The sequence below is a fragment of the Protopterus annectens genome, chromosome 3.part1, assembly GCF_019279795.1.
Source record: "Protopterus annectens isolate FY-2018-M chromosome 3.part1, PAN1.0, whole genome shotgun sequence".
Classification (NCBI taxonomy): domain Eukaryota; kingdom Metazoa; phylum Chordata; order Ceratodontiformes; family Protopteridae; genus Protopterus; species Protopterus annectens.
In genome coordinates this window covers 1,469,162,308-1,469,171,599 of record NC_056732.1, presented here as the reverse complement: position 1 = coordinate 1,469,171,599, position 9,292 = coordinate 1,469,162,308, and positions in this window count along the sequence as shown.

The following is a 9,292-nucleotide window of genomic DNA, read 5'->3' as shown; positions in this document are numbered from 1 at the left end:
AGAATCACAGGCCTAAAGCAGATGCCCTATGCTGATCGTCTAAAGAAGTTCCAGCTATACCCTGTGGCATATCATCTACTCAGAGGCTATCTCTTCTTAATATACAAGGCCATGTCAAACCCTGAGCTGTTGGAAATGCTCCATTTGTCATCCCAATGGACAAAACATGCTGGAGAGATAGGTTCCTGACCCAGAGACTCCAGAATAGACTGCCCATACATGTCAAGCAGAGCGCTTCCTTGGTCCTCTTCAAAAGGAACCTTGATGATTGGATGGGAGATAGGAAATTCACCCCGGAGATTACGTCAGTCACCCTACTAGACAGGGGTTCAGGAAAGTAAATATTGTGGGAAGAAATAGCGAGGGAATTGTTATGGCTAGGATTGTATAGGTCCTAGGGCCAATAGCCTAGTACCAACCTATGAGAGGCATTTGTTTTACACAAGAGATCAGAAACCAAGGGAAACTTGTGCAGCTTATATTACTGACCTGAGAAACAAAGCTAAAATGTGTCTGTTTGGTGACTTAAAAGATGAGTTAATAAAGGATGGACTTGTGTGTGGTATTAATAGTGCTGCTGTGAGAAAGATTAAGTAAAGCCAATGAGATTTGTCTTATCCATGAAGCTACAGAGAGGCACACAAGTATGCTTGCAAGTGATAAGAGCATGGTTTCGGCAGGCTCCAGAGCAAATGTAGACAGCATGCAACATGTGGCAAACAGAAGCAAGCCTAAGCACATGGCAGCCACATCCCTTGCTGGCTGTCAAGAGAAACCACATAGTTTTCCAGCACGTACTAAGAAAGGAGTATGCTCAGTGCAGTACAAGGGAAAATCAGCAAAACCCAAGTCCAGCTTTATTGTTAACTGTCGCAATTGTGGTGCTGATCAGGAGTCTAAACGAGAGAAGTGGTTCGCATTTGATCAGCAATGTCACAAGTGTAAAAAATGGAACCATTTTCAAACGCTGATGCAGTGAATTTGCTGGCAAAGAGCAAAGTGTTTTGTGCTGTCCAGATCATTGGTAAATCCACCAAGTTCAAAGTAGACACTTGTTCAAAATATAATATTATGTCAGCAGACATGTTTGCTAAGGTGAGAACTAATGAACAACTCCATGTAGCTAATAGTGTGAAAATTTTTGCTTATGGAGGTGAAGAAATTCAAACTGAACGTTCAGTACTTTTGTTTTATTTGGCTAGGAACTGTTTCAGCTTGTTGTTCCATGTAGTTCGAAGACATGAGTCATTATTGGGTCTTAGAGACAGCTTGACAATGAATCTGCTTTCTTTTACTAAAGAAGTTCATCATACAAGCGCATATCATAGTTTCAATTTTTCTGAAGCAATTTTCTCAGAGTATGCTGATGTTTTTGATGACAAGTTGGACAAACTTCCATTTGTGTATTGTATGAAGTTGGACCCAGAGATCAGTTCAGTAGTCAGACCAGCAAGTAAAGTTTCGATAGCTTTGCAGGATAAAGTTAAAACTCAGTTGGATAAAATGGTGCAGCAAGGTGTAATTTGTCCAGTTACAGAACGGACTGAATGGGTTTCATCCATGGTTGCAGCTCACTAAAAAGACTCAGACAAAATCAGAATGTGTATTGACCCAAGAAATTTGAACAAAGCATTAAAGAGACCGCATCATCCAATGCGTACAGTCGAAGAAGTCGCAGCTCTGATACCGAATGCCACTGTTTTTTCTGTCTTAGATGCAAAACGTTAATTTTGGCAAGTGATGCTTGATCACAAATCCTCATTCCTAACCACTTTCAGTACCCCATTTGGCAGATATAGATTCCTAAGTATGCCATTTGGAATGAATTATGCAAGTGAAGTCTTCTAGCGTGCAATGGAGTAAATTTTTTCAGGTTATCCTTGTGCCATAATAGTAGATGATTTGTTGTTTGGAGGCAATGGTGAAGCAGAGCATGACAGAAACCTAAAGAAAGTTCTAGGCAGAGTACGTGAAGTGAACAGAACCTAAATTTACACTTCAGAAGATTGAGCTTTATCAGAAGCTACATATGTAGTTCATTTATTTACCTGCGCTGGCTTCAGACCAGACCCATCCAAGCAAGCAGCTATTCTTGAGATGTCAGCGCCAGATAATGTTCAAGCTCTACAGTGTTTTCTTGGCATGGTCAGCTATTTAGGCATGTTTATACCAGACTTCAGTGAGTTGACAGCACAAACAGAAACAAAGAAAAGACAAACCATATCAGTCTAATCCAACTATAAGCATGGGGGCAAGCCCACCTGCATCCCCCATGCTGGGTGATGCACCCCCCCACACTCCCTGCTACTTAAATATATCAACTCCAAGATCACACTTCACTACACTAAGATGAGTTATGTTGTAATATAGTACATTAAAAGGGAACATGACTAAGGTTACAACAGGCACTCATAAAGGATGCAATGGTATGTTTGCCATTTTCTTCGGTGAAGTGCGATCTCAGAGTTTTTCATTCATAGATTCATACTAGGCTAACTGTCCTCAGGGGCCATTTTAAGCCTAGCCAATGACCCCATGTGAGAATCAAACCCTGCACCTTGTGTTTCTAAGGTAAGCACCTTAACCATTACGCCAACCTCCCTCCCAGTTGATATGTTTAAGTAGCAGGGGGGCTTGCCCACTGCTTATAATTGTAGACGAGTAATATGTTTCTTTATGTATTTCTGCTGCAATATAGTCAGTGTTGGTGTCCTGTATGTTTTTCAATATTATGAGATTCAGTATTATGAGTTTTCAGTATTTTGAGCTTTCGAGATTTTGAAGTGAACCCATATATGTACATATACATACACACACACACACACACACACACACACACACACACACACACACACACACACACACACACACACACACAGATGTATTCTTTCCTAGCATTGACATTTTCAGAGCTCTATCTTCCCTTCCTTGGTTGGCATGAAAGTCATGTAGGCTTTGGCACTTAAAGCACTCGTTTTTTTTTTTTCAGCTCTGCTCGAGAGATTGGGCACATAGAAAGTGAGCTTAAGCTTTGGAAGCTGTCTGGCAGTTAAACCTTTAGCAGAATATTACCCATGTAGCTAACGCTTCTGCAGCAGTGACCATGTGAACATCTAATACTATGGTAAAATTAGTTGCACAACTGTACTTCATCTGTTTCTTCCTGCTAAAAGTTAAAAATGTGCTTTTATAGCTCACAGTTCTGTCTGGATTCTGCATAGGACGTTTGTGCTTTCATGCTGCTGTCTTTATTACCCTTATTTAAATTACTTCCTTACTAACCTTAATCTGCAGTCTGTAATTTCATTGTTTTCATCATAGAACTGGCAGTGTAAAATGCTGCATTTCTAGTTTTTGAAAGAAAAAAAAAGTTATATGGCCTCTTCATAAACTCTGCTGGAGAAAAAAAGACATTGCAGGTAATGATTTCCCTGAGCACTTAAGTTTTGTTTGGTTATTTTATTTATTTATTCATTCCATTTGTTAACCAGGAATATTGTAATGATCTATTATTGCACCTTTTTAGCAGAGGCCCAGAGTGGAAAGGTAACCATTTGAAATGTCAGGACCCACTAGAGTGAGTCCTGAAATATGGAAACAAAATGGCCTAAGTCTGAGATATTATTTCTTGGAATATTCCCTTTTCTCCAGTGAACGCGGTCTTGGAGTGGGTATGTGTAAGCTCGGGGGTAGGGGGTGCTTGCCTCCCTGCAAAAAGAACTTTAAAGGAGAAGAGTGATTTTTGGGGTTTGGTGTTCTCCATTGTTTTAATTTTTTTAAGCTTGTCCGCACTCAGCATTTAAAGTGCCAACATTTCAATATGAAGCTAAGTGGAAAGCTTCATAGAAATGTATGTATTATATACATAAAGAACTTTCATTGTACAGCATTTGTAAAATAAAGATCACATTTTTTTAAGGAACAAAACATAATGTCAAAAATGTTTAAAGTTACAGGCATTGTATACATCTGGATAAATATTAAAGTTCATTGTAGGATAAAAGGAGATATTTAAATATATTCAGAGAAAGACAAGGGAAGAGGCTAAAGTGAAGTAGAATATTCGAAAGGGACGAAGGTGCAAAGAAATAGAGAGTGGTGTTAAATATATATGTACAAAGGACAGAAAAACTGAGCAGATTAAGTTGAAGGGACGATAGAGTAGTGCTGGGTAGTAAAGAAAGCGATGTAGGAAAGAGAAGTAATATAAAAGTGTGGATTAAGGGGGCATTTAGTTAGCAATGTTGCTTGTAGCTACCTAGTTTGTCATACAGAGTTCATAAATTGTCTTCATTTGCTTATCTTGTAGTAGTCTTATTTGCCATTTCTTTTTTTCCATTTTGTAGCGGTGAGGTCTGCGGTGGGAGTGACGGATGCATTTAAGATGGAGGTGGGATTACATCAAGGATCGGCTCTGAGCCCTTTCTTATTTGTAATGATGATGGACAGGTTGACAGATGAGTCCCCGTGGACTATGATGTTTGCAGATGACATTGTGCTCTGTAGTGAGAGTAGGGAACACGTGGAGGACACCCTGGAGGGGTGGAGATATGCCCTAGAGAGAAGAGGAATGAAGGACAGCAGGACTAAGACAGAATATATGTGTGTGAATGAGAGGGAGGATAGAGGAATGGTGAGGCTGCAGGGAGTAGAGGTGGTGAAGGTGGATGAGTTTAAATACTTGGTATCAACAGCTCAGAGCAATGGTGAGTGTGGAAGAGAGGTGAAGAAGAGAGTACAGGCAGGATGGAGTGGGTGGGGAAGAGTGTCAGGAGTGATTTGTGACAGACTAGTACCAGTAAGAGTGAAAGGGAAGGTCTACAAGAGGGTAGTGAGACCAGCTATGTTATATGGGTTGGAGACAGTGGCATTGACAAAAAGGCAGGAGTCAGAGCTGGATGTGGCAGAGTTAAAGATGTTAAGATTTGCATTGGGTGTGATGAGGGTGGACAGGATTAGGAATAAGTATATTAGAGGGTCAGCCCAGGTTGGAAGGTTTGGAGAGGGTTTGCACATGTGCTAAGGAGGGATGCAGAGTATATTGGGAAAAAGATGCTAAGGATGAAGCTGCCAGGTAACAGGAAAAGAGGAAGGCCTAAGATAAGGTTTATGGATGTGGTGAAAGAGAACATGCAGGTGGTTGGTGTGACAGCAAGATGCAGTGGACAGGAAGAAATGGAAATAGATGATCTGCTGTGGCGACCCCTAATGGGAGCAGACGAAAGAAGAAGATTCCAAATGAGAGAGTGGATGAGTGACTGAACAAAAAGCTAGAGCTTCACCCTACAACAATGTAGATCCACTTGCACAAGCCAGAATCCCTCACTGTCATATCTTCTTCCTGCTAGATCATTGAGATGATGAAAGCCCAAGGAATGGGTTTACTTTGAATGTTGTATTTTTTTTCTATATTTTACCAGAGAAGGAGCATGTCTTGGAGGTGATTCAGTTAATTTAGAGATTTGTCTGTTTTGAAGACTTGCTTAGTGTTCCGCATATGTTCTTCTTCCGTAACGAAAAAGCCTACTGCTTCAGAACATGTGCCCTTGAATGATTTTTAGTGTCTCAGAAAGGGAAGTTTGGCTTTGATTTTCTTTGGCCCGAGCAGAACAGGAAATATATGACTGATTTTTGAATGTATTTTTTTTTCTGTCTCTCAGTTACTGAAACTTTTTGTATTATTTGAGTGGTTCCTGTTGCACTTGTTGGTTCTGTAGAGCTGCCAGTTTCAGATGTTCTTTTGCTGCAGTCCAGTCTTCTGTGGAAGACTTGCAAGAGTTTCATTCTGATTCTGAAAGGCCAAGATTACTCTGACTCCAGAAAAGGAGCATAGGCCCTTAGCTATTCCTCTCCTGCTCCTGGTTGTTAAAATCCTGTACCCTCTGATAAAGAGGCATAAGAAAGTATATACTCTTAGCCATGAGGGCATTGAATTGTCAATTTCATATGCTGAAATATCAGAATTATCTCCTTTCACAATTGAAATCTAAGGTGGAGGTATTGAGTGTAAAGAATTGCTGGATTTGGTTCATGTGTCTGAACAAGTGGGTAAGCATTCTTTGCAGTGTGGTTTTGATGCTGTTCAGGCCTCCGAGGGTGGCTGCTACTAGTTCTGTTCTTCGCAGACATGCATGGTTGAAGGATCAGAATTTAGCTGAGCATGTTAAGACCAGGATTTTGGATGCTCCTTTACAGTCTGATGTGTTTGGACAAGCAGTTTTAAAGAAAATGGAGGACAAAGCTAAGTCTAGCAGGTGCAACACATATCCTGCTTATGGTTCCCAGTCTGACAGTTCACCTGGCCTTTTCAGCTGCCAGTGGACTCTTGTCTGGCAGCTCCTTTGGGGAGGAAGATGTCTCTTTTCAAAGAAAATTGGGATTTAATCACTCAAGACAGATGAGTGCTGGATATCATTCATCACGGGTACAGATTTTATTTCAAAGGCATGCCAGATGTTCCTCGAGGCTCTCAAGCAAGTTTCTCAGTTACTCCAGATAGGGGCTATTCAGCCAGTCCCTGTGTCAGAAAGGATTTATCTATCTCAACACTTATCTCTGGACATTCAGTTCAAGATGTTGTTGATTACAGCAACTGTTACCTCTGCTGGGCAAGGATCACTGGATGGTAACTTTGGATCTCAAGGAAGCTGTTGCAGAAAGAGATTTTCATTTCAGTTCTCTGCATTGCCCTTTGGCTTATCTAGGTTCTGGCTCCAGGCTTCAAGGCATTCAAATTTATCCTGATTCTGGCTCAAGAAAAGAACACCTTCTGCACATCTGAATATATGTCATAGCAGTTAAGAGATGCAGGGTATTCTGTGAACGAAAAAAGTCAGTCTAGTACCCTCTCAAGACATGTGCTTTCTGGGTGTGAGACTGAATACAGCAGCCCAGATGGCCTTTGGACAAACAAAAGAGTCTTTTGATTTTCCATAAGGACAGGGTATCATTACTAATCCTTCCTTTATGCCTAAGGTGGTTTCTAGTGTGGCTTTAAACCAAACTATTCATTTATGAGCAGGACTAAAGATTTTAGGCAGTCTCAGCAGTTACTTAAGTTCACAGGGCAAACCTGTGTCAAAACAAACTATTTCTAGGTGGATTGGCTTTTGCATTGCATTTGTTATTCCCATCATGGCAAAGGGGTTCCAGCTGGGATAGGCCTCATTCCACTAGCCCTACTGCCACTTCAACACCATTTCTTGGCAACTAAGGATATTCTGGAAGCAGCTACTTGGAGTTCAGTGCATACTTTCTCTAGGCATTATCACCTGCCTATATACTCTAAGTCTAGAGCTGGTTTTGCCACAGCTGTTTTACAAGGCATGTTGTCGCCAGCCTCCCTTACCTCTGCTTTGGATCACCCAATAGTCAGGACTGCAGCAGGAAGGCGAAGTACATAGTACAGTTTTGTACCTACCATAAATGTAGATGTTTCTGTGTTTCAGGGTGGTTGTGTAGGTGCCTTTACATGCTTATATTTTTGTATATTGTACATGTTTATTGGTGCAGGTTGTTTTGGGACTTGTCTTTTGGGTCTTCTGACATCTGGGGCAAGAAAAGACTGAGGACTATACCCAATAGTCAGGACTGCAGCAAGGGAATCCTCGAACATCTACATTTATGGTAGGTACAAAACTGTACTTTTTATTCTCCTTCAGTGTTACAGCCACACTTCCATAAGCAGTGTTTAGTTCCCATAATAGCAGTGTTATGGAATGGATATGCCTTTTCATTTTAATATTTTCGGTGGCAGTAAATTCCTAGCTTTGTTGATTTCAAGTTTCTTCAATTCGTAATCTTAGTTGACTGTAGCTAGGACAGAATTCCACAGTCGTGATGCTGCCTTCCCTTTTGTGTGCAGGGTATCCTCATTTTTCTCACATAAGCTAGCAAACTGCATACTTGAATACATGTCGAGGTTTGAAACCAACATTCCAGTCAGAACACAGACTGGCCAGGGAAGTGCTACTACACTAGATATGATTTCCATAAGTTCTGCATATTTACTTACTTACTTTATTTATTTCCCACAATCGGACTGTGCATGAATCCTAGCTTCACAGGAGGCTGGGGAGGCCTGGGGAAAAAAGCGCCACAATGGTTAGTACAGAATATGCAATAAACAAGTTATTAAAGTACAGTACAAATAAAGAAAGAAGGCACTCTATACTATTGCAACAAGTAAACATAAAATAAGTATACAGTATGAAATGATATTATGTGAAGAATATACAGTACAGTAGTAGGACATTACATACAGTACTAAGGTAACATTCAAACTCTGATACAAAAAGCAGAGATTTTTAAGTACAGACCATAGAAACAAGCTGTCGTTAACTTGCACAGTAAGCTCAATATAGTTTCTTGTGTATTATAAAAATATGTTCCATTTTACCAAGGGTCTGAGCAACTGCATATCCAAAACCTGCTTAAATGGGACCAGAGGAATTTTTTAAATTTATTTTTATTACTTGTAGTTGTAATATCTACAAGGATTTGCAACAGAGGTGGAATAGAGGAAGTCCCCAGAGTTATTTTTGCTCTTGGTTATGTCAACCAGTGCTTTGTTGGTGTAGCTTAGTAGGTGTTGAGTAGATAGTCAGTATGCCCTGTAGTGCAGGAACTTTATCATGATTATATAGGATTTGGTGGGCTATTGTAAGTTGGTTATACTTGAGCAGGTAGCCAGGATAATTGCTTGATAGCTAGGCAGTGATGTGTACTGTAGGGTGCATCAGTTGCAGACTTAACTGTTTTGTTTTAGCAAGTGTTTAGTTTCCTTGAAAGTTTCCTGAAGTTGTTCATCAAAAGCAGAGAACAGCTATGGGAGCACCGTTTGCCCCACGTATGCAAATCTAATGATGACTCTTTCTGAGGTGGAATGCTTGTTTCATAATGAATTTTTTAAAAGATATGTATGTAAGTATTTTAGATACATAGATTATTTGATTTGTATTTGTAAAAGGGGCTATAATGAGGTTCAGTCTTTTGTGGAATCAATTCATGGTAATAGATTTGGGCCATGGGCGTCAGAACCATAGAGTGCGTGTGGAGGGGAGCCCCCCACCCTTTTGCAGATCACCTCTGCCCCTTTCGTTTTCTCCCAGCTGTTGTTTGCAAGCGGTTTCATTTGCCACAATGCCGTCAGTGCATTTCCAGTCGTTATTTGTGTTTGTGAGTGGGATATTCAGAAGCTGTTAGCATTAGCACATTTCTGGGCGGGAGCTGCAGAATGGAGTTTGTTTGCTGCATCTGGACTGTAGAGTTAATTGCAGAGAGTCTGTCTGTC